The sequence below is a fragment of the Mobula hypostoma genome, chromosome 1 (genome assembly GCF_963921235.1).
Source record: "Mobula hypostoma chromosome 1, sMobHyp1.1, whole genome shotgun sequence".
Lineage (NCBI taxonomy): Eukaryota > Metazoa > Chordata > Chondrichthyes > Myliobatiformes > Myliobatidae > Mobula > Mobula hypostoma.
This window is the reverse complement of record NC_086097.1, coordinates 41,889,452-41,912,478: the sequence shown is the minus strand read 5'-3', so window position 1 is coordinate 41,912,478 and position 23,027 is coordinate 41,889,452.

Below are 23,027 nucleotides of genomic sequence, written 5' to 3'. Positions count from 1 at the left end.
GGGATGACTTACAGCGGACTGAACCACTTGAGCATATAGATATTAAGAAAGAGGATGTGCTGGAGCATTAAGTTAGACAAGTCACCAGGACTGGATGAGATATACCCCAAGCTACTGTGAGAAGCAAGGGAGGAGATTGCAGAGCCTCTTGCAATGATCTTTGCATCATCAATAGGGACGGGAGAAGTACTGGAGGATTGGACGGTTGCAAATGTTGTTTCCTTGTTCAAGAAAGGAAGTAGAGATAACCCAGGAAATTATAGACTAGTGAGTCTGACTTCAGTGGTGAGAAAGTTGGTGTAGAAGATCCTGAGAGGCAGGATTTATGAGCATTTGGAGAGATATAATCTGAATAGTAATTGTCAGCATGGCTTTGTCAAGGGCAGGTTATGCCTTATGAGCCTGATTGAATTCTTTGAGGATGTAGCAAAACACATTGATGAAGGTAGAGTAGTGGATGTAGTGTATATGGATTTTAGCAAGGCATTTGATAAGGTTCTTCATGCAAGGCTCCTACAGAAATTAAGGAGGAATGGGATCCAAGGAGACCTTGCTTTGTGGATCCAGAATTGGCTTGCCCACAGAAGGCAAAGGGTAGTTGTAGATGATTTGTATTCTGCATGGAAGTTGGTGACCAGTGGTGTTCTGCAGGGATAAGTAGATGGACTTCAACCCAGATAAGAGTGAAGTGGTTCATTTCGGTAGGCCCAATTTGAAGACAGAATACAATATAAATGGTAAGGCGGTGTGGAGGATCCGAGACGTTGGGGTCCATGTCGATAGGACACTCACAGCTGCTGCACAGGTTGACTGTGTGGTTAAGAAGGCATATGGTGTATCGGCCTTCATCAACCATGGGATTGAGTTCAAGATCCGTGAGGTAATGTTACAGCTATATAAGACCTAAGTTAGACCCTGCGTGGAGTACCATGTTCAGTTCTGGTCACTTCACTACAGGAAGGATGTGGATACTATAGAGAGAGTGCAGAGGAGATTTAGAAGGATGTTGTCTGGATTGGAAGATGTATTATGAGAATAGGTTGAGTGTACTTGGCCTTTACTCCTTGGAGTGACAGAGGATGAGAGGTGATCTGAGAGAGGTTTATAAGATGATGAGAGGCATTAATCGTGTGGATAGTCAGAGGCTTTTTCACAGGGCTGAAATGGCTAATATGAGTGGGCATAATTTTAAGGTGCTCGGAAATAGATACTGAGTGGATGTCAGGAGTAAGCTTTTCACACAGAAGTGTGTATGTGTGGAATGCACTGCCGGTGGCAGTGGTGGAAGCGGATACAATTGGGTCTTTTAAAAGACTCTTAGATAGGTACATGGAGCTTAGAAAAATAGAAGGGGATGTGCTGGGAAAATTCTGGGCAGTATCTAAAGTAGGTTAGTGGATGGCACAACATTATGGGATGAGGGGCCTGTAATGTGCTGTAAATTTCTATGTTCTGACTAGAATACAAAAGCAGGGATATATAGATGAGACATTATAAAGTACTGGTGAGGCCTCACTTGGAGTACGTGAGCAGTTTTATGCCCATTTTCTGAGAAAGCGTGTGCTGAAACTGGAGAGGGTTCAAAGGAGATTCACGAAAATTATTCCAAGTTTGAACGGCTTGTCATATGAAGAGCATTTGATGGCTTGGGGCTGTATTCACTAGAATTCAGAAGAATGAGCAGTAACTTCATTGAAACCTATCGAATGGTGAAAAGCCTTGATGGAGTGGATGTGGAGAGGATGTCTCCTATGGTGGAGGAGTCTAAGACCAAAAGACAAGGCTCAAAATAGAGGGGTATCCTTTTAGAATGGAGATGTGGAGGAATTTCTTTACCCAGAGAATAGTGAATCTGTGGAATTATTTGCCACAGGCAGCTGTTTCAGCCGTCTTTATGTATATTGAAGACAGAGGTTGATAGATTCTTGATTGGTCAGGGAATGGAGGGTTTTGGGAGAAGGCAGGAGATTGGAACTGAGGGGAAAATTGGATCAGCCATGATGAAACGGTGGAGCAGTCTCAATGGGCCAAATGTCCTAATTCAGTTCCTATGTCTTATGGTCTAAAACTCTTCAAGATTGGCTAGACACGACCTACCACCTTATCTAGCCATGCTGATTTTCCCTAATCAGTGCATGTCTATCCAAATACTCATATATCGAGTCTCTTAAAATATCTTCTAACTACTGATGTCAGGCTCACTGGCCTATATTTTCCCTGATTTATTGTCAAAGATGATTTAAGTATCTCTGATAGGGCAATTTCTGCACTTGCCTCTCACAGGGTCCAAGGAACACCTTGTCAGGCCCTGGTATTTATCCACCCTAAGTTGCCTCATATAGAAACCCCTCCTCTGTAATTTGTATAGGATCCATGAAGTTGATTGCACTTTGCCTCACTCTATAGACTCTGTGTCCATCTCCTCAGTAAAGGGCAATCTCATCCCTTCTTTTAGCCCTCTCGATATCTTTAAGTGTTCCCTTGCATTTCTTATGCTCCACTATCACCTCATTTGCTCCAACCTGCCTACACCTGCTATGCACCTCCTTTTATTCATAACCAGAGCCTCAATATCTATTGAAAACCAACATTTCTCAAACCTGTTATTTTTACCTTTTATTCTGACAGGCACATATAAGCTTTGTACTCTCAAAATTTCACTTTTGAAGGCTTCCCACTTACCAAGTACATCTTTGCTAGAAAACAGCCAGTTCCAGTTCACATTTGCCAGGTCCTTTCTGATACCATCAAAATTGGCCTTTCTCTTAAGTTAGAGTCTCAATCCACGGACTAGACATATCTGTTTCCATATTTACTTTGTCAAGACTATCCAGGATCTTGTATGTTTCAATAAAGTCTCCTGTCATTGTTCTAAGCTCCAAGCCTAGCCTGCCCAACTTTCCCTTATAGTATAACTCACTCATTCCAGGTGTCAGTTTAGTACACCTCTGAGCTGTTTACAATGCGCTGACATCCTTCTTTAAATAGGAAGACTAGTGCCGTACACATCACTCCACCAATACCATAATATAGCCAGTGCTTAAACATCATTTTGTATCAGTTTCTTTAGCAATAGATAATAGCATTCTGTTGGTATTCCTAGTTACTTGCTCTACCTGCATACCAACATTCTATGAATCATACAATAGGACACAAAGATCTCTTTGCACCTCGGACATCTGCAGCCTTTCACCATATTTTTCCTTCCAAAGTGATCAGTTTCATGCATTCCCACATTATATTCCATTTGCGAGATTAACCCAGTGGCTTGATTTACTTTTGTAATCTCCTTTTGTCATCTTTACAGCCTGCATTTTTGTATCATCAGCAAATTTAACTACATTTTTATTGTCTTCATTCATTTATATAAATTGTAAAAGGTTGAGCACACGGAACAAATCACTGTAAGTATATTACTCACTACATCTTGCCAGCCAATCAGAACCACATATGCCTACTCAGTTTCCTGCTAGTCAACCAATCTTTTTATCTAAACCAAAATTTTACCTCTTGCCCTGTGAACTTTAGTTTTCTACAACCTTTGATACGGCACTTTATCAAAGTGTATTTTGTTAACTGCAAATCTGCAAAGCTTGAAATTTTGACTTTTGATTAGCAATGAATCGGGGGGAACTAATATCTTTGCAGGCAGGTTTGCTAGTCATGTTGGAGAGAGTTTATACTCAGCTGACATGGGATGGGAACTAGAGTGATAGGGATGAAGATGGAGCAGTTGGTATACAAGTCTCTCTCTCTCTCTCTCTCTCTGGCTATCTATCCCATAGGATGATGATGGTTCCTTTCAGTCAGTTAGTGGGGTGGTACCCCACTCCGCAGAAAGGAACAGCGTGTGCATGAGTGGATTTTAGGTGACTAAGGGGTTGCACAGGTCCAGACCCACCCTCTCGACATCCCCTCCCGGATCCAGCGGCATGGTGGGGTCCAAGATGGCTGGGGGAAGTTCTATTGCAGTGAATGGCCAGACCAGACTTCGATGCAAGGGATGCCCTTTCCGTGCTTCACAGCACCTGTTTGCTAGATGGCCGTTGACCCTATGAGAGGGTTCATCCGCCCTTTGACAGGTCTCATTTTTTGTCCTGCAGCGTGTCTAGCCATCCTCCTCACCAGGCAAGCCTGGTGGGGGAGCCGGTTTATTGCCGACCACCCAACCATGCGACAGGTAGTACTGGGTTACATGGTACCAGTAGCACTCAGACGAGTGACCTGACCAGATCACAGGTATACAGGTAGATGCACCTTGTAGTGAGGAAGGACAGGCAGAAAATAGGGAAAAATTGCAGTCAGTGGGATAAGTTGAAGTGTAACATGGGGGCAAAATTGAAAAGGATGATGAATACAGGACTGAAGGTGTTATATTTGAATGCACACGGTACACAGAATAAGGTCGATGATCTTGTAGTCCAGTTAGAGATTGGTATAACATTGTCAGCATAACTGAGAGAAAGCTGAAAGAAGATCATACTTGGGAGCTGAACCTCCAAGGATACACATTGTATCAAAAGGACAGGCAGGTAGGCAGAGGGGTTGAGGTAGCTCTATTGGTTAAAAATAAAATCAAATCCTTAGAATGAGGTGTCATGGGATTAGGAGAAGTTGAATCCTTGTGAGTAGAGTTTAAAAACTGCAAAGGTAAAAACACCTGATGAAAGTTATATACGGTAGCCAGAATGTGGGATATAAATTTCAATGAGAGTCAGAAAAGGCATGTAGAGAGGGCAATGTTACAATAATCATTGGGGATTTGGAAAAATCAAGTTGATGCTCGATCCCAAGAGAGGGAATTTGTAGAATATCTATGAGATGGCTTTTTAGAGCATCCTGTGGAAAGGCAATTCTGGACTGGATGTTGTGCAATGAACCAGATTTCAATATGAAGCTTTAGATAAAGGAACCCATCGGAGTCAGTGATCCTAATGTGATAGAATTCATCCTGCAGTTTCAAATGGAGAAGCTAAAGTCAGATGTAGCAGTATTACAGTGGAGTAAAGTGAATTACAGAACTATAAGATAGGAGTTGGTCAAAGTTAATTGGAAGGTGACACTAACAGGGATAACACCAGAACAGCAACAGCTGAAATTTCTTGGAGGAATTCGGAAGGTGTAGAATAGATACATGCTGAAGATGAGGAACTATTCTAAAGCATGGATCATGCAACAGTCGCTGATAAGGGAAGTGAAAACCAGCAAGAAAGCAAAAGTGGGGGCATAAAATAAAAACAACATTTTGTGGGAAGTTAGAGGATTGAGAGGCTTTTAAAAACCAACAGGAGGAAGTAAGAAAGCCATAAGGAGAGAAAAGATGAAACATAAAGGTAAGCTAGCCAATAATACAGAAGAAGTTTTTATATTACAGTAAGTTTCCATCATAAATTTTAGAGCTTTGGCCAGCGACAAATCCGGTCATCTGAAGTTTGAGAGGAGAGGATTTCAGTCAGGTCCACTGCCCAAGTAGAAAAAGGCAGCAGCGAGTTGTGCCAGCATACTGGAGCTCTGACCAGCAATGAATTGGTGTTTGAGATTGATTAGGAAGAGCAAATTTAAGTAAGGCAGGGGCAGGTGCAGTGACCATCATCTGAGTGGACAGAGTCAGAGTGGGGATCTTGAGGCTTCAGTGAAGAGAGGCTTCAGTCAGAAAAATAAAAGAAAAGAAAAGCTCTAGGTTAAGTTTTTTTTCCCTTCTCTTATTTATACCTGCTCAGCTAGGACAGTAGAGATATCAAACAGGATAGTTGAACGTACTTGCAGAATGTGGGAAGGCAGGGAGACACTCAGTGTCCCTGACGACTACAACTGTGAGAACGTTAAGAGAGGTATAGAGAGGTAGTTACACCTAACGTGCAGGACACAGGGAACTGGGTGACAGTCAGGAAGGGGAAAGAGGTTAAGGAGCCGGTACAGAGTACTCCTGTGGCCAGCCCCCTCAACAACTGGTATATCACTTTTTATACTGTTGGAAGGGAGTTGACCTAACAGAGGAAAGTCACAGTAGTCGGGTCTTTGGCACTGAGTCTACTTCTGTGACTCAGAAGGGAAGTGGCAGAAGAGGGCACAATGTGGTGATAGGGAATTTGTTAGTTACAGGAATGGACAGGAGGTTCTGTGGGCGACAATGAGACTGCCAACTGGTATGTTGCCTCCTGGGTGCCAGGGCCCAGGATATTTTGGATCGAGTCCACAACAGTCTAGGTGGGAGGGTGAGCAGCCAGAAGTCATGGTCCATGTAGGCATCAGTGACATGGGTAGGATGAGTAACAAGGTTCTGCATGGGGAGTTCAGGGAGTTAGGTGCTAAGTTAAACGGCAGAACCTCCAGGGTTGTGATCTCAGGATTGCTACCCGTGCCACATGCTAGTAAGGCCAGAACAATGAAGATTATGCAGTTTAATACATGACTAAGGAGTTGGTGTAGAAGGGATAGCATAAGATTTTTGGATCATTGGGTTCTCTTCCAGGAAAGGTGGAAAAGTGGAGAAGAGATGGTTAACACCTGGAAGGGGACTAGTATCTTAGCAGGAAGATTTGTTAATATTGCACAGTGGGATGGGAACCACAGTGTCAGAACAGTTAGTGAAGAGGTTGTGGAAGCAGATGTTGGTAAGACTTCAGACAAAGTCAGAAATCATAAGGTTGATCCTGGTGTGACTAGTGTCTTGAGCTGCCTGTATTTCAATGCAAGAAGTATTGTAGGAAAGGCGGATGGACAAACACCTGGAATTATAGCCACTAGTGAGATATCTGCAGGAGGGGCAGGACTGGCAGCTCAGTATTCCGGGGTTTTGTTGTTTTAGACATTGCAGAGCATGAGGGTTTAAAGGAGGAGGAATTGGCGATACTAGTCAAGGAAAATGTCACAGCAGTGCTCAGTCAGGACAGACTGGAGAATTCGACTAGTGAGGCATTATTGATGGAAATGAGAAATAAGAAAGATATGACCATGTTAATGGGGCTATATTACAGACCACACAACAGTCCTACGGATTTAGTGGAACAAATTTGTAAGGAGATCTCAGATTGTTGCAAGAAACGGAAGTTCGTTATCATCATCATCATCATCAGGTGACGTGCCCAGTTTGAGCTTTGACTGCCATGGCCCACACACTCCTGTTTTGGGTCAAGTGGATCAATTCATTGGTATTCATTTCCAGTTCTCTGGCTGCTGTCTCCATCATCATTTGTCTTTGTCTTCCTTTTGCTTTCTTTCCTTCAATCTTTCCCATAATTACTGTGCATTCTAACTCCTCTTTCTTAATCACATGTCCAATGAAGTTACGTTGCCTTTTCATGATTTCATACATTATTTCTCTTTTTGTGCTTGCGCTGTTCATGACATCCTCATCAGATATTTGTTTTGTCCATGATATTCTTTGCATCTTCCTCAAAAACCACATCTCTGCTGCTTCAATTCATTTCCTCATGTAACTAGATATTGTCCAACATTCTGATCCATGTAACATAACTGGATAAACGTAACATTTCAGTACTCTGAGGCAGGTTGTCATGCCTAGTTTAGTGTTGGTCAGTATATTCTTCATTCTCGTAAAGGTGTCTTTTGCCATCCCTATTCTTCTTCTGATGTCCATGTTGCACCTGCCATCTGATATCACCCAGCTTCCTAAGTAGCAAAAGTTCTGCACTTGTTTTATGTCTTCCCTGTTTATTTTCAGCCTGCAGATAGGATTCTGTATAAGATTGTTAACTATATATCAATACGTTTGTTATAGTTGTTGATTTTAGCTTTCAACATATTGACTGGGAATCCCATACTGTAAAAGGGCTTGATTGGGTAGAATTTGTCAAGTGTGTTCAGGAATGTTTCCTTCAGTATGTAGAAGTCCCAGTGAGAGAATATGTGATACTGGATCTGCTATAAGGAAATGAGGCAGGGCAGATGACTAAAGTTTGTGTACGGGAACACTTTGTATCCAGTGACCACAATGCCATTAGTTTCCGAGTAAGTATGCAAAGAGATAGGTCTGGTCCACAGGTTGAGATTCTAAATTGGAGAAAGACCAATTCTGATGGTATCCAAAATGATCTGCCAAGTGTGGATTGGGACAGGCTGCTTTTCTGGCAAGTGTGTACTTGGAAAGTGGGAGTCCTGTAGAAGCGAAATTTTGAGAGTACAAAGCTTGTATGTGCCTTCAGATTAAAAGGTAAAGATACCAAGCGTAGAGAACCTTGGTCTTCAAGAGATATTGAGGCCCTGGGTTTTTTAAAAAAGGAGGTACATAGCAGGCATAGGCAAGTAGTAATAATTTAGATGCTTATGTAGTATAGGAAATACAAAAAAAAACACCTAAGAAGGAAATCAGGAGGGCTAAAAGAAGGCATAAAGTTGCTCTAGCAGGCAAGATGAAGGAGAATCCTTAGGGATTCTACAGCGAGCTTAGGAGGATGATGGTACCTATGGCGAATCCTTTGCTTACATTTTCAGAAACAGTTCTATTCGTATCTTTGATATCTCCTTTTGTGCTTTTCAAAGTTCTTTTGAAGACCCTGACCTGGAGTTACCTGCTGACTTCAGTTCTTTGTGGAAATGGGACCTGCTCTTGGGGCCTCACAACTGGCCGTTTTTCGATAAGCCAAGGATATGGCTTGGAAGACTAGTGCGCCTTCAGGGTGCTGGATTTTCGTGGCTCTGGAGGTGAGCGGATTCAAGACCGCTACCTCCACTACCTGATGCGTCATGGGAGATGGAAGACCGAAAGCAGCAAGCTGGCTGCTGGCTGTGTACTCAGATACCCGACACCTTTGGACGCAGAGCTCGGAAGAAGCGAGGCAACAGATTTTTAACAGCATAAATCAGTGAGTTGCTTTGTTATATCTCCCCTCTCACTGTGAAATGGGGACACCTCTTTTTCCCTTATTAGAGAGCCTGTGGTATGTCGAATACTGGGTGAATGAGTAGTCTTTGGTGTACTGCAAGTCTGTGTCTTTATTGATGCTTTGCTGCACGCTTGAGTGCTCAGTAGGGAAGGCCGATGATTTTTGCTGGTGATGGGTGGGGGGGGTCATTGTTCTGCTGCTGCTAATGCGTGGGAGGGGGAGCTGGGTGGGCTTTGGGATTCTAACATTTAACTGTCATCCATTCCTTGGGGCACTCCTCTGTTTTCATGGATGTATGCAAAGAAGAATTTCAGGATGTATATTGTATACAATTCTCTGACATTAAATGTACCTATTGAAACCTATTGGATGTTAAGAGCAAAAGGTTTGCAAAGGACAAAGCTGGTCCTCTGAGAGACCAGAATAGTAATCCATGTGCAGAGCCAAAACAGGTGGGGGAGATTTTACAGTACATGAATTCTTTGCATCTGTATTTACCTGGGACATGGAAGTGCTACCCTGAGGCAAATTAGGATGAATAAATCCCCAGGGATTAGCAAGGTGTTTCCTCAGACCCTATGGGAGGCAAATGCAGAAATTGCTGGGGAGTTAGCAGAGATAATTTAAAACATTCGTAGTGACAGGAGATGTACCAGAGGATTGGAGGATGGCCAGTGTTGTTCTGCTGTTTAAACAAGGCTCTAAACAGAAACCAGAAAATCATAGGCCGGTGAACCTGACATCAGATGTTTGAAAGTCATTGGAAGGTATTCTAAGGGACTGGACGTAGAAGTATTTGGATAGATGCAGACTGATTAAGGATACCCAGCGTGGATTTGTGTATGGTAGGTCATGTCTAATCAATCTTATAGTTTTTCAAGGACGTTTCCTGGAAAGTTGATGAAGGCCAGGTAGCGGATGTTGTCCATGTGGGCTTTAGAAAGGTTTTTGACAAGGTCCCACATGGGAGGCTGCTCAAAAAGGTTCAGTTGCTCGACATTCAGGATGAGGTGGTAAATTGGATGAGACATCAGCTTTGTGTGAGAAGCCAGAGAGTGAGTGTAGAGTGTTGCCTCTCTGACTGGAGGCCTGAGACTAGCGGTGTGCCATAGGGATCACTGCTGGGCCCTTTGTTGTTTGTCATCTGTATCAATGATTCTGATTAACTGGATCAGAAAATTTGTGGATGACAAATTGAGGGGTGGGAACCGAACTGAAGAGTATGAGGAGGAGGCGATTGGCTCACAAATAGAGAAAGCTTGGAGACAGTACGAGAGAAAAGACAGGCAGGTGATAGAGAAGGGACGCGCTCAGACCAATGGTTTGAGATGTGTCCATTTTAGTGCAAGGAGTATTGTGAACAAAGCTGATGAGCTTAAAGCATGGATCAGTACCTGGAGCTAAGATGTTGTGGCCATTACAGAGACTTGGATGGCTTAGGGGCAGGAATGGTTACATTGAGTGCTAGGCTTTAGATGTTTAAGAAAGGACAGGGAGGGAGGCAAAAGAGGTGGGGGTATGGCACTGTTGATCAAAAATAGTCACGGCTGCAGAAAAGGAGGAAGTCATGAAGGGATTGTCTATTGTGTCTCTGTGGGTGGAAGTTAGAAACAGGAAGGGGTCAATAACTCTACTAGGTGTTTTTCATAGACCACCCAATAGTAACAGATGCATTGAGGAGCAGATAGGGAGACCGATTCTGGAAAGGTGTAATAATAACAGAGTTGTCGTGGTGGGAGATTTCAATTTCCCAAATATTGATTGGTATTTGGGAAATTAGAGCAAAGGGTTTAGATGGGCTGGAGTTTGCAAGGTGTGTTCAGGAAGGTTTCTTGACACAATATGTAGATGAGCTTACAAGAGGAGAGGCTGTACTTGATCTGGTATTGGGAAATGAACCTGGCCAGGTGTCAGGTCTCTCAGTGGGAATGCATTTTGGAGATAGTCATCACAATTCCATCTACTTTACCATAGCTTTGGAGAGGGATAGGAACAGACAAGTTAGGAAAGCGTTTAATTGGAGTAAGGGGAAATATGAGGCTATCAGGCAGGATCTTGGAAGCATAAATTGGGAACAGAAGTTCTCAGGGAAATGTACGGCAGAAATGTGGCAAATGTTCAGGGGATATTTGTGTAGAGTTCTGCATTGGTACATTCCAATGAGACAGAGAAAGGATGGTAGGGTACAGGAACCGAGGTGTACAAAGGCTGTTGTACATATAGTCAAGAAGAAAAGAAGAGCTTATGAGAGGCTTAAAAAGCTAGGTAATGATGGAGATCTAGAAGATTATAAGTCTAGCAGGAAGGAACTTAAGAATGAAATTAGGAGAGCCAGAAGGGGCCATGAGAAGACCTTGGCGAAAACCCCAAGGCATTCTACAAGTATGTGAAGAGCAAGAGGATAAGACATGAGAGAATAAGACCAATCAAGTGTGACAGTGGAAAAGTGTGTATGGAACCTGTGGTAAACCATATGTATTTGTTGTAACTGGGTTAACTGTCTGGCCACGCCCCTCTGCTGACTGCCCCTGTGGCTCCTCCCACAGAATCCTGTATAAAGGTGTTTCGCCTTGTCCCTACCTCTCATTCCGGGGCAGACACTCACCGTGGAGGTCGTATTGTACAGTGAATAAAAGCCTTTCAGTATTTTACCCAACCTCAGTCTTTTGGAGTTATTGAAGGTGCTTCAGAACCGGAGGAGATAGCAGAGGTACTTAATGAGTACTTTGTTTCAATATTCACTACGGGAAAGGATCTTGGCGATTGTAGGGATGACTTACAGCAGACTGAAAATCTTGAGCATGTAGATATTAAGAAAGAGGATGTGCAGGTGCTTTTGGAAAGCATCAAGTTGGATAAGCCACTGGGGCTGGATGAGATGCACCCCAGGCTACTGTGGGAGGCGAGGGAGGAAAGTGCTGAGCCTCTGGTGATGATCTTTGCATCGTCAATGGGGACGGGAGAGGTTCAGGAGGATTGGAGGGTTGTGGATGTTGTTCTCCTATTCAAGAAAGGGAGTAGAGGTAGCCTAGGAAATTATAGACCAGTGAGTCTTACTTCAGCCATTGGTAAGTTGATGGAAAAGATCCTGAGAGGCAGGATTTATGTACATTTGGAGAGGCATAATATGATTAGGAATAGTCAGCATGGCTTTGTCAAAGGCAGGTCATGCCTATGAGCCTGACTGAATTTTTTGAGGATGTGACTAAACACATTGATGAAGGTAGAGCAGTAGATGTAGTGAATATGGATTTCAGCAAGGCATTTGATAAGGTACCCCATGCAAGGCTTATTGAGAAAGTAAGGGGACATGGGATCCAAGGGGACATTGCTTTGTGGATCCAGAACTGGCCTGCCCACAGAAGGCAAAGAGTGGTTGTAGACATGTCATATCCTGAATGGAGGTCTGTCACCAGTGGAGTGCCTCAGGGATCTGTTCTGGGACCCTTACTCTTCGTGATTTTTTATAAATGATTTGGATGAGAAAGTGGAGGGATGGGTTAGTAAATTTGCTGAAAACAGAAAGGTTGGGGGTGTTGTGGATAGTGGGAAGGGCTATCAGAGGTTACAGCGGGACATTGATAGGATGCAAAACTGGGCTGCGAAGTGGCAGATGGAGTTCAACCCAGATAATTGTGAGGTAGTTCATTTTGGTAGGTCAAATATGATGGCAGAATATAGTATTAATGGTAAGACTCGTGGCAGTGTGGAGGATCAGAGGATCTTGGGGTCCAAGTCCATAGGACACTCAAAGCTGCTGCGCAGGTTGATGCTGTGGTTAAGAAGGCATTCGGTGCATTGGCCTTCATCAATCGTGGGATTGAGTTTAAGAGCCAAGAGGTAATGTTGCAGCTATATAGGACCCTGGTCAGACCCCGCTTGGAATACTGTACTCAGTTCTGGTCACCTCACTACAGGAAGTATGTGGAAACCATAGAAAGGGTGCAGAGGAGATTTAAAAGTATGTCGCCTGGATTGGGGGGCATGCCTTATGAGAAAAGGTTGAGTGAAGGCCTTTTCTCCTTGGAGCAATGGAGGACGAGAGGTGACCTGATAGAGAGGATGAGAGGCATTGATTGTGTAGATAGTCAGAGTCTTTTTCCCAGGGCTGAAATGGCTAGCACAAGAGGGCACAGTTTTAAGATGCTTGCAAGTAGGTACAGAGGAGATGTCAGGGGTAAGTTTTTTATGCAGAGAGTGGTGAGTGTGTGGAATGGGCTGCTGGCAACGGTGGTGGAGGCAGATACGATAGGGTCTTTTAAGAGACTCCTGGACAGGTATATGGAGCTTAGAAAAATAGAGGGCTATGGGTAAGCCTAGGTTATTTCTAAGGTAAGTACATGTTCAGCATAGCTTTGTGGGCTGAAGGGCATATATTGTGCTGTAGGTTTTCTATGTTTCTAAGTTTTTATGACACCAAGATTGGGGATGTAGTGGACAGTAAGGAAAGCTATCATGGCTTGCAGAGAGGTCTGGAAAAATGGGCTGAAAAATAGCAGATGGAATTTAATGCAGGCAGGCACAAGGTTTTGCACTTCAGTAGGACCAACCAGGGTATGTCTTACACAGTGAACGGTAAGGCACTGAGGAGTGTAGTAGAACAAAGGTGTCTGGGAATATAGGCCATAATTACGGCATCACAGGAAGATAGGGTCGTAAAAAAAACTTTTGGCACATTGGCCTTCATAACTCAATGTATTGAGTACAGAAGATGGGATGTTATGTTGAAGTTGTATAGGGAGTTGGTGAGTCCTAAATTGGAGTACTGTGTGCACTTTTGATCACCTACCCACAGGAAAGATGTAAACAAGGTTGAAAGAGTGCAGAAAAAAATTTACAAGAGTGTTGCTGGATCTGGAGGACCTGAGTTACAAGGAAAGATTGAATAGGTTAGGACTGTATTCTTTAAAACATAGAAGACTGAGAAATTTGATAGCAGTATGCAAAATTAAGAGGTGTAGATGTCGGGTAAATGCAGTCAGGCTTTTTTACAGAGGTTGGGAGCGACTACAACCAGAGGTTATAGGTTAAGTGTGAAAGGGGAGTTTTAAGGGGAACATGAGGGGAAACCTCTTCACTCAGAGGATTGTGAGAGTGTGGAATGAGCTGCCAGCACAAGTGTGCATGGGAGCTCGATTTCAACGTTTAGGAGAATTTTGGATAGGTACATGGATTATAGGGATATGGAGGACTGCAGTTCCAGTGCAGGTCAATGGGAGTAGGCAGTTTAAATGGTTTTGGCGTGGAATAGAGGGGCCAAAAAGTCTGTTTTTGTTCTGAACGTCTCTGTGACTATGGCTCTATAATGTCCATAAAATAAAGAATACTTAATCAAACAACATGCAGGTTGACTACCGATTTTCTGGCACCCTCAGTTCTTGAACCTTGCTGGATTAAAGTTTTTGCCCGATTAAAATAGGTCATTCAATGGTAATGACAAAAAAGGACTATAGAAGCCTAAAAGGGATTATTAATTAAGCAAAAATTAAATGTAAATTTATTAATTACTTTACTTACAAAGAATGTTTCTTCTCCGTTATCTTCTTAAATATTTCATCCAGGCAAAGTTGGTTCATCTGTTTTGATCTCTCCTATGTTTCTTGAATTAAATAAAAATTCATTAGCTCTTGTTCTGTCACAAAGGTATGTTTCTCTAAAGCTTTGATTAAATCACCAACAACTCAATTAACTTGTTCAGAGTAAATCTTTCAGTTTCATTTTTTCATCACCATCACTGCATCTTCATCACTTGCAGTGTGTTTATCAGTGTTCAGAACACTCTATAATTTCTGAGTCTGTAAGGAGGTGCACAACAGGTGCTTTGTCATCAACAATTATCCATTCACATAGATTTTCTTCGTTAAAGCCAACGTGCTATATCTTTGAAAGCAGGTCCTGTAACACTTTTTGCATACACAAGCAAATCATGAACAACTACTTTCTCCTTTGGCACACAAAAGCCTGAAAAAATCGTCAAACTTTTCTTCAGGCGCATTACCAAGGAAACTATGCCTCGTAATTTCATCTGATTAAAAGAGGTGTCGAACCATCACTTTCAGGAAAATCGGTGGTCAACGTGTATTTACAGGATTACTCTAATGTTACTGAAATATTAAACACACAACAGGTGAGGTTTGAGAATTCACCCAGCAGGCCAGTGAATTCACATGTGGTGATGTGTGCACTAGACAGAGTCAGTGTGGGGAACTGACTGGGGTACAGGGTTACGACCCGAAGTTCTTTGATTCAACATGGTGGCTATTCTTCAGATTTACTAACAGTCCTTTGGCAGACAGGAAATCTGCACTGAACAGAGGCCTAACAACTTCAGCCAAGACAAATTCCCATGTGTAGAATCATCCACTGAAGCAAAGCATTACACGTCACATCCCATAACTCTGGATCCTGCTGCTGTTGGTGGCAAGTGGTGATCCGTAGGTCTCTGCCTTGTAATCTATAGGCGACGCTGACAGCGCAATCACTTGAGCATCCATGTCACATAAGAAGCATCACCCTAAAAAGATGTCTGTAATCAACAATAGATGATCCTGGCAGCTGGAACCTAAAGTTCAAGTAAAATTTATAATCAGAGTACATTCGTGTCACCACATCCCACTCTGAAATTCTTTTTCCTGCGGGCATACTCAGCAAATCTATAGAACAGTAGCTGTGAATAGGATCAATGAAAAAGCAAGGGCATAGAAGACAACAATCTGTGCAAATGCAAATATAAATAAATAGCAATAAATAACAAAAGCATGAAATATCAAGATAAAGAGTCCTTCAAGTGAGATCATTGGTTGTGGAAACACCAAAAGTAGATTGAGCGCAAACACGAGGAAATCTGGAGCTGCTGGAATTTCAAGCAACACACGTAAAAGTTGCTGGTGAACGCCACAGGCCAGGCAGCATCTATTGGAAGAGGTACAGTCGACGTTTTGGGCCGAGACCCTTCGTCAAAGTAGATTGAGTGTAGTTATCCTCTCTTGTTCAAGAGCATGGTGGCTGAGGGGTAGTAACTGTTCTTGAATCTGAGGCATTTATTCCTGAAGTCCTGAGGCACTTGTGCCTTCTACCTGATGGCCGCAGCGAGAAAAGTGCCTGGCCTGAGTGGTGAGGATCTTTGATGATGGATGCTGCTTTTCTATGACAATGTTTCATGCAGATGTACTCGATGGTTGAGAGGGGTTTACCCATGATGTTCTGGGCCGAATCCATTACCTTTTGTAAGATTTTCTGCTCAAAGGCATTAGTGTTCCCATCCCAGGTCATAATGCAGCCAGTCAGCACACCTTCCACTACACATCTACAGATGTTTGGCAATGTTTTTAATGACATGTCGAATCTCCACAGACTCCTGAGAAAGTAGAGGCACAGTTGTGTTTTTTTTTTGCAATTACTTTCACGTGATGGGTCCGGGACAGGTACTTTGAGATAGCAACGTCCAGAAATTTAAAATTACTGACACTTCCATCTCTGATCCTCCAATGAATGCTGGCTCATAGACCTCTGGCCTCCCTCTCCTGAAGTCTGCAATCAATTCCTTGTTCTTGCTGACATTGAGAGAAAGATTGCTCTTATGACACCCCTCAACGAAATTTTCAATTTCCCTCCCGTATGCTGTTTAATCATCACCTTTTTCATGGCCCACAACAGTGGTGTTATCTGCTAATTTGCATATGCCATTAGAGCGGTACTTAGCCACACAGTCATAGGTGCAAAGCGAGTAGAGCAGGGTGCTAAGCACCCAGCCCTGTGGTGCACCTGTATTAATGGAGATTGTGGAGGAGATATTTTTGCCAATCTGAACTGACTGAGGTCTGCAAATGAGGAAATCCAGGATCCAATTGCTCAAGGGAATATTGAGGCCCAGGTCTTGAAGTTTACTGATTAGCTTTAAGGGGTTGATGGTATTAAACGCTGAGCTGTAATTAACAAAGAGCATCCTGATGTATGCACCTTCGCTGTCCAGAAGTTCTGGCATTGTGTGAAGAGCCAGTGAGATGACATCTCCTGTGGACCTGTTACTTCAGTAGGCAAATTGGAGTGGATCCAAAATGCCACTCAGATAGGAACTGAAAACAGATTATTATCTGAATGGTGGCCGATTAGGAAAAGGGGAGGTGCAACGAGACCTGGGTGTCATTATACACCAGTCATTGAAAGTGGGCATGCAGGTACAGCAGGCGGTGAAAAAGGCGAATGGTATGCTGGCATTTATAGCGAGAGGATTCGAGTACAGGAGCAGGGAGGTACTACTGCAGTTGTACAAGGCCTTGGTGAGACCACACCTGGAGTATTGTGTGCAGTTTTGGTCCCCTAATCTGAGGAAAGACATCTTTGCCTTAGAGGGAGTACAAAGAAGGTTCACCAGATTGATTCCTGGGATGGCAGGACTTTCATATGAAGAAAGACTGAATGAACTGGGCTTGTACTCGTTGGAATTTAGAAGATTGAGGGGGGATCTGATTGAAACGTATAAGATCCTAAAGGGATTGGACAGGCTAGATGCAGGAAGATTGTTCCCGATGTTGGGGAAGTCCAGAACGAGGGGCCACAGTGTGAGGATAGAGGGGAAGCCTTTTAGGACCGAGATTAGGAAAAACTTCTTCACACAGAGAGTGGTGAATCTGTGGAATTCTCTGCCACAGGAAACAGTTGAGGCCAGTTCATTGGCTATATTTAAGAGGGAGTTAGATATGGCCCTTGTGGCTACGGGGGTCAGGAGGTATGGAGGGAAGGCTGGGGTGGGGTTCTGAGTTGGATGGTCAGCCATGATCATAATAAATGGCGGTGCAGGCTCAAAGGGCCGAATGGCCTACTCCTGCACCTATTTTCTATGTTTCTATGTGTCTATGTAACACCAACCTCTCAAAACGCTTCATCACTGTGGACGTAAGTGCCACTGGGTGATAGTCACCGAGGCAGGCTACCATGCTCTGCTTGGGCACTGGTATGATTGAAGCCTGCTTGAAGCAGGTGGGTTCCTCACACTGCCGAAGACAGAGGTTAAAGATATCAGTGAACACACCAGCCAGTTGGTCAGCCCAGGTCTTCAGTACTCAGTCAGGTGCTCTGTCCAGACTGGATGCTCTCCTTGTATTCACTCTCTGGAAGGCACATCACCTTCAGATACCGAGAACTGAGAACAATAGTCATCGGGAGATGTAGGGGAGCATGTTGGTTCCTCCATGTTCTGAACCTACAGTGTCCACGGACCTCCGACGGTCCAATGCACGGGCAGTGCTGAAACTGCATGGTGGTCAGCAATTCTTGGCGATCTGGCCGAAGTGCATGCGTTACTGACGTAGACCTGGCATCGTCTGGTTTGGAGCCGCAGGCGTGAGAGTCCTGGAGGCTTTGCCAACAGGTCTTGCTGAGGCAGGGAAAGAAGGAGGAACAATGCATCTGTGCCTGGCTGAACGATCAGCCATCTTAGCAAGCTCCCTGTAGTTCTTTACGGGTGTATTAGCAAGGGGTGTATGAACGTGATCAGGGATTTGTTGTATCAAGAATTCTTTAAAAATAGAACAAGGATGGCGATTGCACGGGAGGGGTAGGATGTGGTCCATTAAAATTCTGAAGACCTAGCGTCACCCAGGTCAGGCAAGGAGAGCAACTGTTTGGCACGTTCGGACCCAGACAGTCCAAAAGGCTGTAATAGGTGAGGTTTCAGAGTGGCATATTTATCACATACAGGCAGGTCTTCCAGTAGACCCATCACTCTGGCTGCTGTGGAGCTACTTAGTGATGCTAAAATGTAGTAAAATTTGGTATTGCCCGTGGTGATTTCTCGCAGCGTAAACAGGGCTTCAGCCTGTGCAAAGCACATGGTATTATTCTGCTTTCAAAAGTCTAGCAACTTCAAAGTGACTGCATGGGTTGTCATGCCGTTGATTAACACTTGAATTGCTGAGAGCATTGGGGTCACCAATGTAGGATTTTGTCAATAAAACATGCAAGAGTCATTTTATGTGCTTAACGAAAGCCGTAGTCCTTTACCATAAGACATAGGAGCCGAATTAGGCTATTTGGCCCATCGAGTCTGCTTCACCAGTCAATCATGGCTGATCCAATTTTTTTCCCCTCCTCATCCTCATTCCCCAGCCTTTTCTCTGTAATCTTTGATGCAATGTCCAATCAAGAACTTACCAATCTCTGCCTTAAATACACCCAACAACCCAACTTCCACAGCTGCCTGTGGTAACAAGTTCTACAAATTCACCAGCCTCTGGCTAAAGAAATTTATCTGTATCTCTGTTTTAAATGGACGCCCCTTATTCTGAGGCTGTGCGCTCTTATCCTAGGCTTCCCCACCATGGGAAACATCCTTTCCACATCTACTCTGTCTAGGCCTTTCAACATTCAAAAGGTTTCAAGGAAATCCTCCCCCATCCTTCTAAATTCCCAAGAGTACAGACCCAGAGCCATCAACTTTTCCTCGTATGATAACCCTTTCATTCCTGGAATCATCCTTGTGAACCACCTCTGGACCCTCTCCAATGCTAAGACATCTTTTCCTGAGGAGCCCAAAACTGTTCACAATACTCAAGGTGAGGCCTTACCAATGTTTTATAAAGCCTCAGCATTACATCCTTGCTCTTGTATTCAAGACGTCTTGAAATGATTGTTAAGACTGCATTTGCCTTCCTCACCATTGACTCAACCTGCAAGTTAACTTTTTGTGTGTCCTGCACACGGACTCCCCAGTCCCTATGCATTTCAGATTTTCTCCCCATTTAGAAAATAGCCTGCACATTTATTTCTATTACCAAAGTGCATGACAGTGTATTTTCCAACATTGTATTTCAATTGCCAGTTTCTTGTCCATACTCCTAATCTGGTTTTACAGGAAAGGTACTAGCATGCATAGAATTTTGGATGAGTGGTAGAAAGCTAAGAAAGGGAATAAAGGAGGCCTATTCTGGTGGGCTGCCAGTGCCTAAAGATGATCCACAGGGACTGGTGTGGGACTGCCTCTTTTCATGTTATATGTCAATCATTTGGATGATAGTATTGATGACTTTGTGGCCAAGTTTGCAGGCAATACAAAGATAGGTGGCAGGGCCGATGGTGTTGAAGAAGCAAGGTGCCTCCAGGACTTCAACAGACTGGGAGGATGTGCAAAGAAGTGGCAGATGGAGTATTATGTAGGGAAGTGTATGATCATGCACTTTGGTAGAAGAAATAAAAGTGTATAGTTTTTTTTTAAATGGGGAGAAAATTCAAAAATCAGAGGTGCAAAGGGACTTGGGAATCCTTGTGCAGGATTCCCTGAAGGTTAACTTGCAGTTTGAGTCAGTGGTAAGGAAGGCAAATGCAATACTAGCATTCATTTAGAGAGGAATAGAATATAAAAGCAAGATTGTAATGTTGAGACTTTATAATACACACTTGGAGTATTGTGAGCAGTTTTGAGAGCCTTATCTAAGATGAGATGTGCTGGCATTGGAGAGGCTCCAAATGAGATTCACGAGAATGATTCCAGGAACGAAAGGGTTAATTTATGAGGAGCTTTTGATGGCTCTGGGTCTGTACTCACTGGAGTTTAGAAAGATGAGGGGAAATCTCATTAAAATCTATCGAATATTGTAAAGGCCTAGATAGAGTGGATGTGGAGAGGCTGTTTCTTTTAGTGAGTGAGTCTAAACCAGAAGGCACAGCCACAGCATAGAGGGACATACATTTAAAACAGAAATAAGGAGGATTTCTTAGCCAGAAGGTAGTGAATCTATGGAATTAATTGCCACAGGTGGCTGTGGAGGCCAAGTCATTGAATATATTTAACACAGTGGCTGATAGGTTCTTGAGTAGTTAAGGCATCAAAGGTTACAGGGAGAAGGCAGGAGAATGGGGTTGAGAGGAATCATAAATCAGACATGATTAGAGCAGATTAAATGCGTTGAATGGTCTACTTCTGCTCTTACATCTTATGATCTTATGGAATCAGTATTAGGTCAATTCAGTTTACTTTTAGAATTAAAAATTATTCCTTCTCATTTGTTAATACTACAAGATTTTAAGGAGGAAAAAGTGCATTCCAATATATGGAAATCAGAGACAGTGAACCCATTGAGATATTGATGCTTTCAATTGGCTGGAACTACACCATCTAGCATTAGGAAGCTTTTCTTCCCCACGTTTCTGTTGAAGAATGTTTCCAGAGCTCTTCTGTAGTTGCTTTGATGGTAACATCACAGATTCCTTATGGGTATTGGAAAGCACAACACTAGCAGTCAGAGTTAAAGTGCCACAGTGACATTTTGCAGTGTGAACTTGAAGACCTATTTGTCCAATTATTAACTGAACACATCAGCCAGGTTTTAGAATCAATGTTCAAAAAAAAAAGTACAAAAATAATTTTGGCAAATTCTTCATCTATTGTCAATCTTCATCTAGTGTCAATTTGTTGCTTTGTGTGTGGCAAGTTTTTACCTCATCCATCCAGATATAATGTATTAAATATGTAATGTACTTGTCTGATTTTACACAACTCATTCACTGGCATTGTCATTGCATTGCTGCTGATGCAGTGTGTCACATGATGATATATATTTTACTACTTATGATATAGGAGGAGGCAACTGATAGAATCAACTCTTTGCTGACTCTCGAGGATGCTTGATCGTCAGTGCAGACACACTGGGCCAAAAGGACTGTTCCATATTGTATCTTCTTGTGACCCAGTTAAACACCAACTCTTTCTCTTCTACAGATGTTCGCTGACCTGCTGAATATTTTCACTATGTTCTATTTTTATTTCAGATTTCCGGCATTTGCAGTTTTTAAAAATTTTTCCTTCACTGAAATTATTACTCTAGCACACCATCACCTGCAGGGAAAAAGGCGAATAAGTTGGATGCTGAACATGCATTAGAGTTAAAAGTGCATGCATGTAAATGCTAACCCCATACCCCTCCCTCCTCTAAACTCTTCCCCTTCCCCTTCATCCCCCTCTTAAGTTCCTCTTTGTTGCTCTTCTCTCCTGTAATTTTATCAAACTTTTTTACCTAGCCCTACTTACTTATCCTTTATTTCAGTTAACAGTTTTTTAGTTCTCAGTTGAGTTGATTTCCAAAAGTTATTGAGCAATATTTCAGCTTTTATGAAACTATTAAAAAGTAGATGGCTCTCTAATCTGAGCATCCAGTTGTTGTTCTGCCTTTGTATTCCAGTCACTTAGGGTCGTAGAGTCACTTAAAGTCAGCATGAAAACAGGCTGCATGGCCCTATTTGAGCACAATGAGCAAAGTACTCTCTCAGCTGGGCCTTTTTGGAACTGGAGTTTGTTTATTATTGTCATGTGTACAGAGTGAAAAGTTTGTCTTGCATACAGAGCAGTGCACTGGGGTAGAACAATGTAAAATAATAATAATGCAGAATAACATGTAATAACTACAGAGAAAGTGCAGTACACGTAGACAATAAAGTGTAAGATCATAATGATGTAGATTGTGAGGTCAAGAGTCCCACTTATTGTTTCAGGGAACTATTTAATACTCTTATAAAAGTGGGGCAGATGCTGTCCTTGAGCCTGGTGGGTTGTGCTTTCATGTTTTTGTATCTCTTGTCCAAAGGAAGAGAGGAGAAGAGGGAATGTCAAGGATGGATGGGGTCTTTAACTATAGTGGTTGCTTTACTGAGGCAGTGTGAAGTATAGATAGGGGAGCAAATAGTAAGCACAAGAGATTCTCCAGATGCTGGAAAGCCACAGTAACACACACAAAATGCTGGAGGAACCAAAATGCAGTTGGTTTCCATCTATCAGCCATCAGCCTCTGTCCCTTAATGTCTCCAGCCACTTGTCCATCTGGCCATCATCCCCCACCTCACCTGGTCCACCTATCACCTACCTGCCCCTGTCTCACCCCTCCCCACTACTCTTTATGCTGGCCATCTTCTCTCCATACTCTCAATCCTGATGTAGTCACAACCTGAAATGTTAATAATCTTATTGCCTTTGCAGATTCTGCTCGACTCGCTGAGTTCCTTCGGCAGTTTGTTTTTCCTCCAGAGGTTGTAAGCAGAAAAGATTAGTTTGTAGGCAGAAGAGATTCATTTAGTTAGTCATCTGATTACTAAGGTAATCAGTTTGGCCCAGCATTGTGGGCCGGAGGGCCTGTTCCTGTGCTGTTTGTTCTAAGCTGGTAATGAGCTGTCTTCTTGAAGCAATGCAAACTT